This window comes from Lepidochelys olivacea, assembly GCF_965140295.1.
Source record: "Lepidochelys olivacea isolate rLepOli2 genome assembly, chromosome: 1".
NCBI classification, from domain to species: Eukaryota; Metazoa; Chordata; order Testudines; family Cheloniidae; genus Lepidochelys; species Lepidochelys olivacea.
Genome location: NC_140411.1, coordinates 203,203,781 through 203,221,551, shown reverse-complemented (window position 1 = coordinate 203,221,551; position 17,771 = coordinate 203,203,781). Strand labels below are relative to the sequence as shown.

General features: G+C 42.8%; 1 protein-coding gene and 1 pseudogene across 2 annotated transcripts in view; one reads left to right on the top strand and one right to left on the bottom strand.

Moving 5' to 3' along the window:
* The window catches only part of ZBTB20 (zinc finger and BTB domain containing 20), a 608,278-nt gene that overhangs the window by 573,393 nt on the left and 17,114 nt on the right, over positions 1 to 17,771 (top strand). The gene's annotated exons all lie outside the window — the stretch shown is intronic.
* Positions 7,149 to 7,452, bottom strand: LOC311510385 (small nuclear ribonucleoprotein F pseudogene; annotated as a pseudogene). The gene has a single exon. The product of its transcript is annotated as a small nuclear ribonucleoprotein F pseudogene (transcript).

Here is a 17,771-nt window from a genome sequence, read left to right as displayed (position 1 = left end):
GATGTATTATACAGTGCTCTCTAAGTGCCCCATCCTGTGTGGTGAGTGCCCCCTGTGTGGTTCTGTGTGCCATCAACCTGCGCTGAAGTCACATTGACTCTGCCCCATGTAGGATTGGGTCTTAAATGTTCCTATTCTTGGGCTTAGAAATATTGCCAGTGAGAGGAAATTCCTGAAGCAAGGACTTTCAGTCTAGAATGCATTGCCTCAAACTCCCATCGCCTTCTCTCCTGGGAGAGATTAGCTTAAGCGTTCTAGGCAAATGTAGGTGGAATGGCAGTTCAGAAGGAGAGGTGGTTTCTGAGATAGCTGGGTCCTAGTTCATGTAGGGCTTTGCAGATAGAAACCAGTACCTTGAATTCCCTTGGAGTTATGCCAGACAGATTTCTAAATACCTCATGGTGTACATGCGGATGCTGGTGTGCAGAGTGAAGAGTTGTGAAATGTGAAGAGTTTGGGTGTAAATTGCAGACACAGGCTAAGAGCTTCCATTGAAAATCTTGCCCTATATGTTCAGAAATAGTTACAAGGAAGCAAGGGGTTATTGTCAGATGGTGCACATATTCCACACACTTTCCTAATCTCCCAAAGAGCAAATGGGAATAGTTAGTAGGGGCCAAAACCTAAGGCCATACTCCACTTTCTACTCGAGCAAAACTCCCCTTGACTTCGATGCATGTAGAGTGAATAACGACTTCAGAACATGGCCCCATGTGAATAGGTTAGGCTTTCAAAAGTGTAGATAACACAGGAGTTGTTCAAACATCAATGGCTATATAGACCTATGTTTGGGGAGTTCCAAAAGATAAGAACATTCTGGCAGAAAATTTCAACAAATGCTTAAGGATATAATAAAAATAAAGCTTCATTCAGACTCTGCTATATATACATATCTTAGCAGATGTGTCTAAACTCATAGGAATCTCACAGGAACAGAGCAGCTGAATTTCTTTGTGTCTGTTGATAGTTAAAAGCGTTATTCTTAGACGCAAAGATGGCCCATCTATGGAGGAATTTGTTCCAGATAAGGGAAAGACAACACCTTAGCAAAGAGTTTCCATGGGACTGAGGAGCAGGTTGGATGATTATTGAAAAAAATGGGTGGTATGGGGTTTATGAATTAAGAGGACACAGAAAAGGGGGCTGGCCTGAAGGTAAATTGTCACAGTGAGTGTACGTCGAAGCAGGAAAGTAAGACGAGATAAAGAAGAAACATGGAACAGCAGTAGTAGGTGGAGGGGATGAAGGGATGTGGAGGTCATTTATTTTTCATTGGGGGCCAACACGGTTCTTGCATATAGAAAGGAATGCACTTTTTAATCTCTGGCAATGGGCCTGAACCACAGCCCTCTGTCCATACACCCCCACATTTTGTGCCTGTCCAGATCCCGGTTTGGGCTTCACAGCATTGCAGACCAGGACAGAAACATTGAGCCAGATTCCATTTGCATTTTTTTCTTAAAATCTGACTTTCGTATTTTGATGGCTGTTTGCCTTTTAAACTCCACGGGGCCTCTAAGGGAAAGGGAGAGAGAGGGAGGGAAATATCCTTCAGGATTCCTAAACTCCACAGAGTACTGAGCTAGTGGGGATGGAAACTCAGGATGGTATTTTTCCTGAGCAATCAGTAAGGGTCTATACACCTTCCTTGTGACTCAGTGGGGCTGCTTTCCCTAGTGCTAGTGCTGGGTTTTGTGAAGTTGCAGGTTAGTGGAATTTTGTCATTTCCAGTTTTTATGTTTTAATCCTTCTATGTCCCCCCTCTGAGGTTCTGTAGTAGGAACAAGATGGATGTGTATCCTCCTGGCCTCCTGTCTCCTTCTCCTGGGCTTCACTGTGCAGCCCTCCTACAGACTGCACTGGGACCTTACAGCCCAGACAGCACAGGGGAGATGCTGGGACACATTGTTAGAATGCACCTCAGGAGGGCCCCAATCCTGTTCCCATTGAACTCCAGGGAAAAACCCGTGTTGACTTCCTTGGGTGCAGGGTCAGACTGCGTGTTCACATTAACAGTTATCTCATCTATATATTTTTTAAACTGCATGTGATATGGGATGGTATTTCAGTTACATAGTCAATGGGTAAATTTTTAAAAGCACTTAAGTGACTTGGGCTCCTAAGTTCTATTGGTGATTAAGTCAATGGCACTTAGGCACATAAGTCATTTAGGTGCATTTGAAAACTTTATGTAATGACCTTAATTGAGACCTTAATTGCTAATTCCCTTTTTGAGTGTCTTTAATGTTAAGTTGACGAAGTGTTGTCTGGTCTCATGATATTTGGTGCTTTTCGTAAAGCCCCAGCTCCTGGAGTGAAATGATTACATGAGAATCTCAGCTTTCCTTTCTGAAAGGAAAAAAAAGAGTTTCTAGCCCTCGTGGTTGCAGAGAGGAAAAAAAAGAGTTTCTAGCCCTCGTGGTTGCAGAGAGGAAAAAAAAGAGTTTCTAGCCCTCGTGGTTGCAGAGAAAAGCTTGAAAATATGTCCCCAGTGTATCCTAAAGATTCGAAAACCAGAAGGCAAAAAGAGAGAGCCAGGATTGTATTCATTTATTTATTTATTACTCCCATGATTTTTGGACACTTGGGGTTGGCAGTACTGTGATGCTTTTGTCTATGAGTCACATTACACTCCCCTAGATCTGTTACAGCTATCCACTAACATTTCCCAACTATTTTCCTGACTCTAAGGTAAAATGTGCTGGTCTCTCTAATTCTCAAGGTCACCCATTAGTATCACTCTTTAAAGGTGTGAGTCACCCTGTAATCCCTCAATTACATACTTGTACTAGCAGCTCAGCAATTTCATTCATAGTTCCTTGATGAATGCCATCCATTGCAGCTTAATTTCTTAAGATATTCTATTACCTCCTCCTTTATTTATTCATTTGTTTATTTATTTTATAATGTTCTCCTGGACAGTGCCATCACCTTCATACCCTGGGATCGTTTTCCTTGCCCCATCATTCTCCATGCTGAAAACCAATGCTAAAAAAATCACATAGATTGTGAAATTTCTGTGTCCTCTTTGATTACCCTACCTTTTTTACGCACCGGTGGCCTACCTAACCCCACTAAGTCTCTTACTTGTCTATTTAATCCGTCTGTCCACGCTATCTAAGGTATTTCTTAGGCACCACTCATTGCCTTGTGAGCTTCTTCTTTCTGATGTATTTAAAGAATTTGTTATTACAGTACTTTCTTTATACCTTCAGCTATTTTTCTTAAAATTTCCTCTTCACTTCTTTAATCTCCATGTTACATCTTGCCTGGTACAGTTTATGCTCTGTTCTATTAGCATCACTTAGGCATGATTTCCATGTTTGGAAGGAAACTTTTTCAGCCTTAATAAACTCTTGTGCCTTGTTACTTAACTATCCTAGTGTTATTCCACTTCCTTTTTCGATTGTTGCTGTTGACTTGGGATATGCATATTGATCCTAATAAAGGATTTTTAAGGCCACCTCCCTGCTGATTTAAGGATTTTAATTTCTTATAATTTCCTTTCAGGCTCTTTCAAACTAACTTCTTCAGTTTTCTTATTAATCCTCCTCCTTGAAGTTGCATGTCAGATCCTACCTTGTGATATGATCCTCCTGCAAGGGTGTCAAACTTAATAATATTCTGGTCTCTGTGATTTGATGGCTTAACTATACACATTTCCTGAGCCACCTCCTACTCAGGTGTGTGAAGACTTTTAGTTAAGAGAAGCTCCTTCCTAGTATGCTCCAGAATGAGCTGTCTCATACAAAAATTATGTGTCAGCAATTCCCACACTTTTGAAAGGTGAGTCTCCCATCAAGAAAATGAAAAGCAATCATACCCCTTTCAGCACTACCACGTGGTGTTAAAGGCCTACTCGTCTTAAGGTACACACCTCCTGTGCCCCTTCTGGCTAGTCATTTGCACTCCCTTAGGATGCACAACCCACACTTTAGGAAACATTGATTTAAGGGATCGAGGAATTATTAACCAGACCATGTCCTGTTACCCAACTACTTTGGGTAACCAAAGTTTACAGTTATTGGTAGGATAGACTTTGTTGTCATTCTGTTCTCTCATCACTCTGAAGTCTCCGGCTTAGGAACTTTTTGCTACCCTCATTCAGTGTTCCAGATTCACTTGCTCTGCATTTCTCTTGCTTTCTCTCTTGAAAGCAGCCTTAGTACCTTGTGCCATGATCCCATTCAGTCATTCCAAATAGGGTAGGGCCTGGTCAGCACCTGAACAGGTGCTACTTAAAGAGATGTCCTTGACTGAATAGGGCTCTCGCATGGGCTGTGCTGCTGGAGATACTAAAACATAAAATTGAGATCCTAGTCATTACAGTCCATAAATGTTTGCAAAGCATTTTCGCATTCTCTGGTGGAAGGCACTAGAAAAGATCATAGTATTACAGTACATACAATATGCTTTGAACTATTAGGGGGGAAAAATAAGGTATGTGTGACTGAAGGGTGCCACCCAAACTTCTGACCGACCTGCTGCTTTTATCAGGGATACTGTGTCCTACCAGCCTGCTGTGTGATGATTGAACACAACTGTCTGTTTATGGAAGCATTGTGTATTTGGGTTCCATAGCAATTCAAATATTACTATTTATAGTGGCACCCACAGTGCGTTCAGTGCTGTTTCAGTATTTATGTTTGCTGTGAATGTTTTCGTCGTTTCATGGAGTCATTTCTGAGGACAAAATAACATGAGATCTAGTGTTACATTTCCACCATTCAGGAACTGAAATAAACAGTGAGAAGTCTAGATCTCTAGTAATTCATCACTATAAAAGGTTCCTTGAGGTGTTCTCAAAGCCCATGGCACATGTAAAAACAAATACTAGAACTCTCACGCATCCCTAGTTTGTGCAGTATGCTTGGCTATGTTAAACACTGAAAAGATCTCTGCACAGGTAGGATACACAGCATACCCTGAACCAGTATGTGACATGTGGGGCTAATGCTTCTCCGTGAAAGCCCCCAAGAGAGAAGTAGTGTGAGTTAAAAGTAGTCTCCCAAAAGCTATTTTTCAGTTTTAACCAGTGACAATGGCAATATTGTACATCTATTAAAAATCTTGAAAAGTTCTTTATACCTAGAAGAGAGGGGTGGTAACATGTAATTTATTGATGTTATACAGATAGAGAAAAAAGACAAAATAGATTTGGGGGCAGGGGGGAGTGTGCTAGAGGAAATAAAAACAAAAAAGGTGACTTCTCAACACAGATTCATGGATACCTTAGAATCATAGACTATCAGGGTTGGAAGGGAGCTCAGGAGGTCATCTAGTCCAAGCCCCGGCTCAAAGCAGGACCAATCCCCAACTAAATCATCCCAGCCAAGGCTTTGTCAAACCTGACCTTAAAAACCTCTAAGGAAGGAGATTCCACCACCTCCCTAGGTAACCATTCCAGTGCTTCACCACCCTCCTAGTGAAAAAGTTTTTCCTAATAGCCAACCTAAACCTCCCCCACTGCAACTTGAGACCATTACTCCTTGTTCTGTCATCTGCTACCACTGAGAACAGGCTAGATCCATCCTCTTTGGAACCCCCTTTCACGTAGTTGAAAGCAGCTATCAAATCCCCCCTCATTCTTCTCTTCTGCAGACTAAACAATCCCAGTTCCCTCAGCCTCTCCTCATAAGTCACATGTTCCAGTCCCCTAATCATTTTTGCCCTCCGCTGGACTCTTTCCAATTTTTCCACATCCTTCTTGTGGTGTGGGGCCCAAAACTGGACACAGTACTCCAGATGAGGCCTCACCAATTCAAAATAGAGGGGAATGATCACATCTCTTGATCTGCTGGCAATGCTCCTACTTATACAGCCCAAAATGCTGTTAGCCTTCTTGGCAACAAGGGCACACTGTTGACTCATATGCAGCTTCTCGTCCACTGTAACCCCTAGGTCCTTTTCTTCAGAACTGCTGCCTAGCCACTCGGTCCCTAGTCTGTAGCAGTGCATGGGATTCTTCCGTTCTAAGTGCAGGACTCTGCACTTGTCCTTGTTGAACCTCATCAGATTTCTTTTGGCCCAATCCTCTCATTTGTCTAGGTCCCTCTGTATCTTATCCCTACCCTCCAGCATATCTACCACTCCTCCCAGTTTAGTGTCATCTGCAAACTTGCTGAGGGTGCAATCCACGCCATCCTCCAGATGATTAATGAAAATATTGAACAAAACTGGCTCAGGACCAACCCTTGGGGCACGCCGCTTGATACCAGCTGCCAACTAGACATGGAGTCATTGATCGCTACCCGTTGAGCCTGATGATCTAGCCAGCTTTCTATCCACCTTATAGTCCATTCATCCAGCCCATACTTCTTTAACTTGTTATGAAGTTAAACTTCTTTAACCTTATGCAACCACGTTGAGTTTAATAGGTGTACCTTGTGCTGTGATCCCTTTCAGTCATTCGGGAAAAGGTAGAGCCAGGCCAGTACATGAATGAGAGAAAACTCCTGCTTAAGGTGATGTTTTTGACTGAGAAGAGTGTGGGATGTAACTGAGGGCAGAATTTGACCCACAGGTGATAACTGTTATCCACTATATTAGTATCCCGTTAGTGTCAGTATATATAGCACATCAGTTTTTCTAATTTTTTTCAAATGTTTTACTGGAATATTAAAAATGGCAATATCTTCTTATTGTCATAGATCAGTCCAATAACATCAAATAACCCTAAATGTAGCCTAGGGCTGAATTTGTTTTTATTACTTAAAGTTCCCATCACACCAAAACTAAACGAGGTGATGTTGGAGATACACCTTTGCTTGTGGTTGCACAGGTGTAGCTGAGGACAGAAATTGTTTTAGTGTGCTGTAATGTCCAGAAACAAAATCATGTCTTATGCTGAGTATGTGCCACTGTCACTCTGCTCATATGGGCTAGATCATAAGCAGCTGCTGAACAGCCATGCAGAGATGGAAGGATGCACAGAGCTTCTTCCTGCATGGTGCTGTAAAAGGACCTTTCACAATAGCTGTCTGTGCACTCCTAGCCTCTGGTGTTTCTTCTGGGGGAGACAGCTCCCTCCTTTCTCTGAAAACTCAACATAAAAAAGCACAGTCCAACCTTTGAGATCTCTCTCTCTCTCTCATGTTATTTTTTATGTGTGTGAAAAACTGATCTTTATTTTCCAGAAATATACAAACTTATTCTCTCATTTCTCCATCTTCTTCTACTCCTCTGATGTACAGGACATTGTTACATCTTATCAAAACTTCACCAAGGTGTCCTGACAATGCACCATCTATGTATTCTTCTGTGTTTGCAAGCTGCACTTTCATATAACCGTCGACAGACACCAAGTAGCCCTTGTACTCCATCCCCCACTTCAGCTTCACCATCACCGGCTTCCCCGTCAGCCTGTTCAGGAAGGGCTTGGGGTTCAGGGGCAAGCTCATGGTAACACAGCCTGGCACGAGGCAGCGGTAAAAACAAAAATTACTCACAGAGCCGCACATGCACCCGCTGGAGTCTAGGTTGGAAAATTTACTGCAGCAGCCAGTCTTACTAGTTAAAAATTACCCTTTAGTTAACAGATCAAGGAGACACATCAAAAGACTAACCAAACAAAGCATTCTTCTTCAAGTGATGTCCCCATGGGTGCTCCACTGTAGGTGCGGCAATGCCTTTGTGTCTGGAGTTGGAGATCTTCAATAGCAGTGCCCATCGGACCAATTCCTCTCCCTCGCGCTGTGCGTGGGACGTATATATAGCGCTTTGTGGTCTGACCGCCCTCAGTTACTTCTCTACCGCCTGATGTCTGATGGTAGCTTCTCTCCAGACAGAAACCTCTTTCCCACTTCTGGCTAAGGTTTTCACAAGCTGCTTCCCCACTCCAAGTTTTTCCAGTCAGCCACTATGTCTGTAGATAAAACAGATTCCACATGCTACTTCCCTATAAAGCTTCCTTTTCCTTCACAGACTGCTACAAATACTGCCTATAGAGGGATACTGGGTTGAGTAAAAACCTTCTAAACAGGTAATTATCTTAAGGGGGTTTAATCTATATTTTCCTTTTAACCAAAGCCCACAGGCTTTTAGACTTACTGTATTTAACCACACTCAAACTGATACACTTCCTCCCAGTCTTTGGAAAAGGTAATGATACAGGGGCAAATCCAGAGATGCCTAAAGGTTAACAGTTACCATTTTGGGAGATGGTCGTCAGTGCAGCAGTGCCAATTATTACATTCACTCCCCTCCTAAGGACTGTTTTCATTGATGATATAGATCCCTGAAGTCAAATGCAGAGAAAAGAGCAAGAAGAGCCCACATTCATCTTTCTTATGGGGCTTCAGTCTCAGGGGCACCTTGAGGGTTTGGTCAAAGTCCATTGAAGCTAATGAAAACATTCCCAGTTACGTCACTGGGCTTTGAATAAGGACCTTAAAGAAGAAAGATACATCACCAGGGAAGCCCACATTTTCCTGGGAGCAAATTCTTCCCTTCTCCAGTAAACATCCCTCCATTTTAAACTTGAAGGAAAAACCCTCAAAGACACAGTAACTTCATGGGCATTGTTGGCTCCATCTCAGTAGATGATACACTGTAACAAGTACAGCATATCCTATGAGTAATACAAATTGGCTCTGTGAGGGAAATACTAGCAATAGAGAACACCCGGATTTTAGTCAAACAGCCTTAAACCCATAGCAGATAAATGAAATCAGGGCCAAATTTGGATTTGGTGTAAGCAGGTCTCACTCCTGTATCTTTGGGAACAGGTGAGCACAGCAAAAACCGTTTTCATTGAGACATTAAAAAGTTCAGTAATAAAGACAGTAGCTGTAGTAGAAGCTTGAATTCTCATCTGAGGAAATGGTGCCATCATGTGGCCATTTTGTTTTGTTTGTTTCCAATTATGGGCGGGCACTTTTATAAACTGTTTTCTTCTATTGTTTTGGTTTTTTTTAATACGCTAGGGCGGAGGGGAGCGTAGTGTAAATCCATGTAACTAGTGAAGTCAATGAGGCTATGCTGATTTTTACTTGCTAAGGATCTGGCCTTGGAGTTTTTGATTTATCATCTGATTCCTCGCCGTTTTCTGTCCAGTTTGCCGTCAGTCTTGGAGATAAAAATCAGCAAACCCTGCAGAGGACTGAAAGAAGGGAAGTAAGTGTGTGTGTGTGTGTGTGCACGGCGCATTTATGCTGGAGGAGGTGGTGTGTGATTTAAAACCAGAAAACAGATTACATCTGTTTATCAAAAATTGAAAGGATACAAATGACTATAGGATAAATGCTTTCTGCTCTGTGCCTCCTTGTGGGTATGAAGGGCCCTAAGCATAGTAGTGCTAGTCCAGTTCCACTGTGCAAGGATGGAAGAAGGAATCAGGAAGCCTGTTTCAAGGTATACACCCCAAGGCGGAGGCAATTTTCAGTGGTAGATGGGAGGAGAGGTCACATACATTGCATGTGTTTTTAAAGCATTCCCCTGAATTTCAAGGAACTATAAAGGTGCAGGGTGCTGTTTACAGGCAGGATGCTGTGCTGGATGGACCTATCATCTCTTCTACTCTCCCTATGATCCAAGAGTACATGTCTGAAGAGAAAATGTGAGCGCTAAATCTTATTTCTTGTAACAGGAATAAATCTTTTAACTTAAAAATAGTTGGGCATGTCATTGGCACTTAGAAACCTATGGTCACCAAGATACTGTGAAAGGAAACTGCCATTTATAACCAGTGCATTGCAATTATAAGTAGGCTGCAGAGTGTCAAGAGACATGGGTGGGGATGAAGGCATTGAAGAAGTGTAGGAAGAAAACTCAGCGTCTTCAAGCCTGGAGAACAAAACTCTAAAGGAATCAGAGGAGCTAATACCTGGCCTGTCTCTGGTGCCTTTCATCCAAGGAATTCCAAACAATTTGTAATGGTCATTTAAGGCTCACATCCCTTCTGTAGGTTAGTGCCAGTAGTATTATCCCCATCTTAGGGATGAGGAAACTGAGGCACAAGAGAGTGAAAGACACGCACCACATCATTTCACAAAGCTGGAGTAAACAAGCAGAGGGCAAGCAGAATCCTCCTCCCATCCTGCAGGCAGAGCATGGGGTAGAACCATGGTGGCTGCTCCTCCAGCCCATGGGGCAATGGAGAGGCTGCCATCCCCAGCATGGGAGTTTGTGCTTGCTGGAGGTAGGACATTCAAATCCTGGGCACCGCACAGTTTTATTTGAGGAAGATCCTGTATTTAGTCTTTGTTTAGGTGCCAAATGGATTCGTCATAATTGGGCAGACGAGCAGGGAATTGTGCAGGACAGTTTGCGCAGGAAAGGAGAAGAATCTGTGCTGCATAAAATAAAAGTAAAAATCTTTTCAACTAAGATTTCAAGGCAAAGATAGGAAATCAATGGGAAGTGCAAATTCTTGCTCATTTGCCAGACACCTGGAGAGCTTCCACGTTTTTTATTCCATGTTGGGGCAAGGGCTGTTTTCTTTCTTTCAGATGGATTTAGTTATTGGGCTAGAAAATCCAAAGATGTTTGGTGGATTTTAGCAGACAGTCCTTTCTTACACAGAGTACATTACTGACATGTTAATTGTTGTTATACTAGTAAAAATACAGTACTTCCTGTTAGATGTAGACTGCTACATATTTTGATTCTAGCAACAATCTGGTAGGGTTAAAGGCAACTTGTGTAGTGTCATCTGGTGTTTGTTTTAGACAGATACTATACAAAGAGATACTGATTTTCAAGATGTTCAAGCAGATGATAAGGCAAAAACTCCAGTAAACCTTTAAAGCAACAGAAAGCCGGGGTGTTCCTGGTCAGCTCTCACGCAGAGTTGGCAAATGTTCCTCCATCCTCCCACAGCTCCCTACCAGCATTTCCCCTTAAAGTCCCCTTTTGAGGAGGCCACACGGTCATAAGGACCACCCTGAGCAGGACAGGATAGACTTTCAAGCATTTTGATTTGAAAGCAGATCATTCCCGTGAGCAACAGAAAGTTCTCCCACTCGGCTTGGCTTCAGGAGGTAGGATCCTGCTAGAGGCCAGGTATATAAAAGCACTGAACTGCATTACTCCGGTTGTATTTTGGTGTAATTCCATTGAAATCAATGGAAGGTAAAACAGTGGCGAATCAGGCCCCCAAGCTGTTAAATGAAAAGAAAAAATAGTGTAGTGGTTAGGGTGTTAGCTGAGGACTTGGAGACCTGGGTTCAGTTCCCTTTTCTCTTTGACCTGTTCTTTATCATGTGGACTTGTGTTATATTCTCAGTCAGAATCAAGGGGTTGACTACAAATCTTTTGGTGAAATTTTATGAAAATATATTAGCATTCCATTCTAGGTCCTTTCCAGTTCAGGAAATTCAAAATATTTAGGAAATTGACTTGTTCCTCCTCAAAACATAGGACTACCAACATGTTCATGTGTTTTGATGTGAATGCTGAACTTCAGCTGAACCAAATGTCAAATTTATGCAAATCTTCAAGTTTTGACTCCAAAATAAAGTTCCTTTTCACTCAGAAGTGGGTTTGCTTTTTAATGAAAACCTGTAAAATTTCCAATTTGGAGGGGGGTGGGGGCAACATTGGACAATTTCTTTAATATAAAATGAAAAAATCTTCAGATCTGGAGGATTTCTGTTGCTATTTCGCGGAGTCTTAGTGAGAATGTGGTTCCCATCTCAGAAGGTTAATTTGGGGAATCATTCACTAAGTCTCCAGTGTATTTCAGTCTAGATTTTAGAACATCAGGACTGCAGGTTTAATGTGCCACTGTCTTCTAAATGAGAGCAGGAGTGCTGAAATGAATCAAGCAAAGCCTCCTAAGTGGTACTCAACCTGCTGCACCTCTGTCTGCTCTAAATGCAACACTGAAGAAGCACAGTGATGACTTGTTGAATCGGCAAAGAGAAGATGCTTGAAGTAACCACAGCAGAAATAGCAGATACACAGGCACCCCTTTGTAAATCAGAGTTCAGGATGATTGGCCGCCCACAATTGTTTTGAAGAGTCAGAAGATTGTGTAGCTCCAGCATTTGTGGAGCAGTTTTGTAGAACCAGAAATTGCAGGTTTCCAACAATGCTTGTAGGGAAGCAGAGGGTTGCAACAATAGTGGGCTAAGAGGAGCAGATGGTTCTACTGGGACCCAGCTGAGCTGAAGTAGCAGAATAAGGTTATATTACTTTGCTCTGATGGGGCATATAGGAGCTAGTCTCTGGGCCACTGACGCACAGTGAGTAAGTGGCAGGACCAAGAAGAGAACCCAGGATTCCAAACTCCTAGGTTCCTGGATTATACACCCCTCTGAGTAGGAAGTGGCATTTTGATGATGGATGGGCACTGATGGGGAGTATGAGAGTTAAATATGCTTTTTCAAAGAAATTAGCAGAAAAAACAGGTTTATCCAGTGTGACATTTCAGGAGAAGCACTGACATGCATTGTGACAGGCATATCAGAATGTATCCCAAGGGTAAAGTAGCGGGAGTAGGAAACTCCTCTTGGGATCCTATCATGACTTCAGTGGGAGTTCAGGATACTCCGCACCATTCAGGAGGTGCTCAGCACCTCTCAGGATCAGGCATTTGGTATGCAGGCGAAAAAGCTCACAGCCAGTGTTTTCAGAAAAGAGAGGAATCCAAGTCAAAAGTCCAGGGCTAGATTCTATGCTACATCTACTGAGTGATACAGCAAAGAAGACACAGCCCAGGGAGATGGGGGACTTTATGTCACCTTTGCACCCTCCAGGTTCTGGATTTATATTAGCCCTATATTCCTACTGAATAGGGGTAATTCTTCTCCAGCCCCTTGTAGCTCTTGCACACAGCATTGACCCTCCAGATCTTGATTTAGAGCAACTCCAACTGAAGGGTATTTGGAGCCAGAAAGCAAAGCCCATTTACAAAATTTGAATCTAAGCCCAAAATCAGATTTCAGACTCTACCAAAGTTTGAGCGTGTTTGGATGCAGGGTTTGGGGTTTGGCCCATCTATTTTTCAGAAGTATAAGGTTATTCGTGATGATCGACTAGGTCTAGTTAATACTGTATAAATATCAGTCTGACAGATTTCCAAACAATTCTCCATTGCTACTGGGGAAAACCTAGGCAAAGCCTGACTCCAGCAGAGAAAACTCTTCTGGGATATAGGCTCATCTTTCTTTTTGCCCTTCAGGTGAGAAAGTGAAGCAGGGCCCTTCTGCTCTGCTCTGCTGGTTATCCCCATTAAAGATCCCCTTGTATGTTTCAAAAAAGAATAAGGGACAATGCTGGTGTCCTGCCCACCATTCCCTTTCTGAGTCAAAGAGGTTTAAAGTACAAGACTGTCTGTAGAGATACTTCTGAGCTATAATGGCTTCCGTGGTTGCCCACTCACTGCCCCTCTAGCAATGCAATAGTCATTACATTGTAATGAACTTTGAGCTATCATGATGAACACTATAGAAAATCAAATTCTGTGATTTTTTTCAGCTGTCAGCATTGAAGAATTGAGCGTTTACTTTGCAGTTGAGGACACCTTGTCGCCACACAGTAGAAACTTACTACAGTAAACAAGCTTTAAAGTACTTAACAGTAATGGGTGGCCGTAGTGGTCTTCAGCACCACTTACATCCCCTGCTAACTAAACTGTTACTGAAGGTTCCCGGGGATCATTTTCTGCATTTATGTTAAACATACGGCCACGTTTATTGGCCAGAACTGCCAAACTTTTCACAGCTCTCTCTGCAATATTTTTGCACATCGAAATCCACATTCAAAACTGCTCCATAATTCAGCTTCTCATCACTACTATCTACATTTTCCATAGCATCTTCCAGGAGACTGCTGCCTGCTGTTTCCTTCTGCCATCCTTTTCCCATATAGTACTTTGCATCAATGACTCTTTCTCATTTTTATTCTAATGTTAAAACCCTACTTCTTTTTGGACACCTGCAGCATAAAGGTCAGCGGGAAGTGCTGGATTCAGGAAAGCAGTAAACTAAACATTTGGTCATTTATTACGCAACAGAAGTCTTTCCCCTTTCCCATCCATGTTGTGCTCCTTCATACCAGCGGAGGATGCATTCCATGCATATTTCTGTGAATAATCTGACAGTTTAATCAATACATTTGCTTATGGGAAAAATGAGCATTTTTCAGACATGCACAGTAATACATTTCACCTTTATACCATGACAGCTTCATATCCCAATCCCAGAAGAGCTGCAAATGTGCATAATCTGTGCAAAAAAAATATTTTCTTTCTTTCTTTCTGAATGGGGCAAATGCCTATTCATTGCCTATCTAATGGCTTTTGCATTTTCACACTCTTTCTTTCCTACCCAGTTTCTGAATACCCCTCCAATCAGAAGTTTCTTTCACAGAACAGGGACAAAACCCTCCGACAGTAGCTTCTCAGAATGAGTCCGTCAAGATCTATATGTTGCTGTTCACTGAGTGAAAAGAAAGGGAGCACTTAACAAAGACTGCTTGAAATTTTACAGAAAGGTTTCCCACTGTCTTAACTCTAAAAAGAGTGGCAGGCCTGGGACTAGACCGAGACCGCAGTCTTTTCCCCTGTGCCAGGCATTCTGTGCAGTGACTGTTGTGTGTATGTGTGTGTAAGCATATTTCCATTACACTTTATTCTGATACCTTGGGCTTGCAAGAAATTGACACACTTTCTTGCTTGTCATATAGTGTTCACCCCTCTCTGTATTCTTGGTAACTAAGTAATGTCTATTTTAGATTCGCAGACTACAAAGCTCACATTTTGTGGTGGTGTCTGACTTAGGACTTTTGGTTTGGCACATTGTATAGGTAAGGGACACACACAAAGGTTGGGTCTGAATTCAGTCTTCCTTAGAGTGTGGAAGGTGCTGTTTGGACCTGGAGCTTTGATTCAGGCCAATCCCTAAAGTTAATGTGCTTGCCTGGGTGAATTGCATGTTTGTACTACTAGATTTTGTGTATTAGCATGTTTGACAATGTGGCAAATGATTTGTTTTCAAGCTTTCTGGGATTGTCTTTACCTTGGATAGGTACAGCTATATCTAGTGATGACTGGCAGACAGAGACCCAGAAAGAATTTCATCATATTCTTTCCATGCTTTTCTGCCCCCACTCTCTCCCTGTTTCTCCAACTCATCCCCAGTCTCTCTTGTTTGTCCTAGCTATTCGTATTCTAGCTGAGGCTCTCATAGGTATGGGCACTTCAGCTGCAGGTCCCCTCACTCTCACACAGTGGGCCAGGGATCCTTTTGACATTTGTAATAGGTGTGTAGACTTGGAACCTGGGTGTGGTGATTGGAAGGGAGGGAGGGAGGGAGGGAGGGAGGAAGGAAGGAAGGAAGGGGATAAATGAAAGTTTTGTAGTAAGTCACTAAACAATGGATTCAAACAAAAAGTTTTGCCATGATGCTAGTAACCAAAAGCCATTACTGTCTGTCTGCTCATTGGCTTGTATATGAAATGACTCTAGTGAGGGGTCAGTCCAGTTCCTAGAGGACAGAGGCTAGATTCACAGAGGGATTTAGGCACTTCACAGCCACTTTAGGTGCCTAAATCCAAAATTTAGAGGCTCAAAAGCCCCCTCTCAGCAGCCAGCTAACCCAGTAGGCACTTAAATGCCACAGGTACCTAAATGTCTGCCAGTAGGCGTGCACCCAGGTGCCTAAATCCTGATGCCCGGAGCCTAGCACATGTCTAAGCCCCAGTGGGATTCTCAAACTAAGCATTCCCCCACCTATCTTACCTGTGGGGCCTGTTCCAATAGGTGTGCTACTGGATTGGGCCCAGTACAAAACGAAGTGGGGGTGTTACCTGTTCACCACAAGAAGTGGGAAACCCAGGTTCAAATCCCCTCTCTGCCTGTTGTGGAGCAGGCATTTTTAAGTGTTTATACAAAATGAAAAAACTTCAACCAGGGAGATTGAGAGAGTTCCCCTCCTCCCCCCCCCCCCAAAAAAATCATAGAGCCCAGTGATTAGATCACTCTCCTGGGAGGTGGGAGACCTGGGTTCAAGTCCCTGCTCATCTCAGGCAAAGTGGGGGTTGAACCTGAGTGTCCCATAGCATGGGTGAGTGCTCTAACCACTGGGCTCTAGGTTAAAAGGGAGAGGGCACCAACACCACTTTCCTCAGGATCAGAATTAGGCACCAAAGTTTCTTTGAGGAGTGGGGCTTAGCCTGCATGCCTCTCTTCAGTATTTCCTGTTGGCCAGCTGAGGCAGTTCCCCACTCAGTTTGCTGGCTTCAGTGAATCCCAGCTTTCGGAGCCAACTGTTCCTTATGCGTTCTATAGGGAGCCTGAGCTCCTAACTCAGGGGTGTGGATTCCATTAGGCGACAGGGCACCGCAATGCTAAGTCGAAGTTCCTTTTGTGGATCTAGCCCCTGCTGTCCACATCACATCAAAAATCCCCTCACAATCAGTACATGGTTGTACTGGTCCCTGGTTGACCATTTCAGCAGAGAATCATAGGAATAAAGTCATCAAGTCCAGCTCTCTGTGCTGAGGCAGTACCAAGTAAACCTAAACCATCCCTAACTGATATTTGTCCAACCTGTTCTTAAAAACCTCCAGTGATGGGGTTTCCACAACCTCCTCTGAAGCCTATTCCACAGTTTAACTACCCTTATAGTCAAAAAGTTTTTTCTAATGTGTAACCTAAATCTCCCTGGCTGCAGGCTAAGCCCATTACTTCTTGTCCTACCTTCTGTGGACATGGCAAGCAATTGATCCCTGTCCTCTTTATAGCAGCCCTTAACATATTTGAAGACTGTTACCAGGTTCACCCCTCCGTCTTCTTTTCTCAAGAATAAACATACCCAGTTTGTTTAACCTTTCCTCAAAGGTCAGGTTTTCTAAACCTTTTATCATTTTTGTTGCTCTCTGGACTCTCTCCAATTCATCCACACTTTCCTAAAGTGTGGCTCCCAGAACTGGACACAGTACTCCAGCTGAGGCCTCACCAGTGCTGAGTAGAGCCTGGCAGTTACATCCTGGGTCTCCCATTTGACCCTCCTGTTAATACACCCCAGAATGATATTAGCCTTTTTCGCAATCATATTCAAGTTGTGATCTACTATAACCCCCCCAGATCTTATTCAGCTGTACTACCACCTCCCCAGTTATTCCCCATTTTGTAGTTTCGCATTTGATTTTTCCTTCCTGAGTAAAATACTCTGTACTTACCTTTATTGAATTTCATCTTTTTGATTTCAGACGAATTCCCCAATTTGTCAAGGGGGTTTTGAATTTTAATCCTGTCCTCCGAAGTGCTTGCAACATCTCCCAGATTGGCGTCCTCTGCAAATTTTATAAGCACACTCTTCACTCCATTATCGAAGGCATTAATGAAAAAATTGAATAGTACCGGACCCAGGACCAACCCTGTGTGACCCTACTAGATATGCCCTTTCAGTTTGACAGCGAACCACTTTTTGAGCACTGTCTTTCAACCAGTTGTGCACCCACTTTACAGTAATTTCATTTAGACCCCATTTCCCTAGTATGCTTATGAGAAAGTCATATGGGACTATGTCAAAATCAAGATATATCGCTTCTACTGCTTCCCCCTAACCACTAGGCCAGTAACCCTGTCAAAGAAGGAAATTAGGTTAGTTTGGTTTGATTTGTTCTTGACAAATCCATGCTGGCTCTTTCTTATAACCTTATTATCCTCTTGGTGCTTACAGATTGATGGTTTAATAATTCGTCTGAATATCTTTCTAGGTATTAAAGTTAGGATGATGGGTCTGTAATTCCCCAGGTCCTCTTTGTTCCCCTTTTTAAAGATAGGTACTATGTTTGCCGTTCTCCAAGATAATTGCTAATGGTTC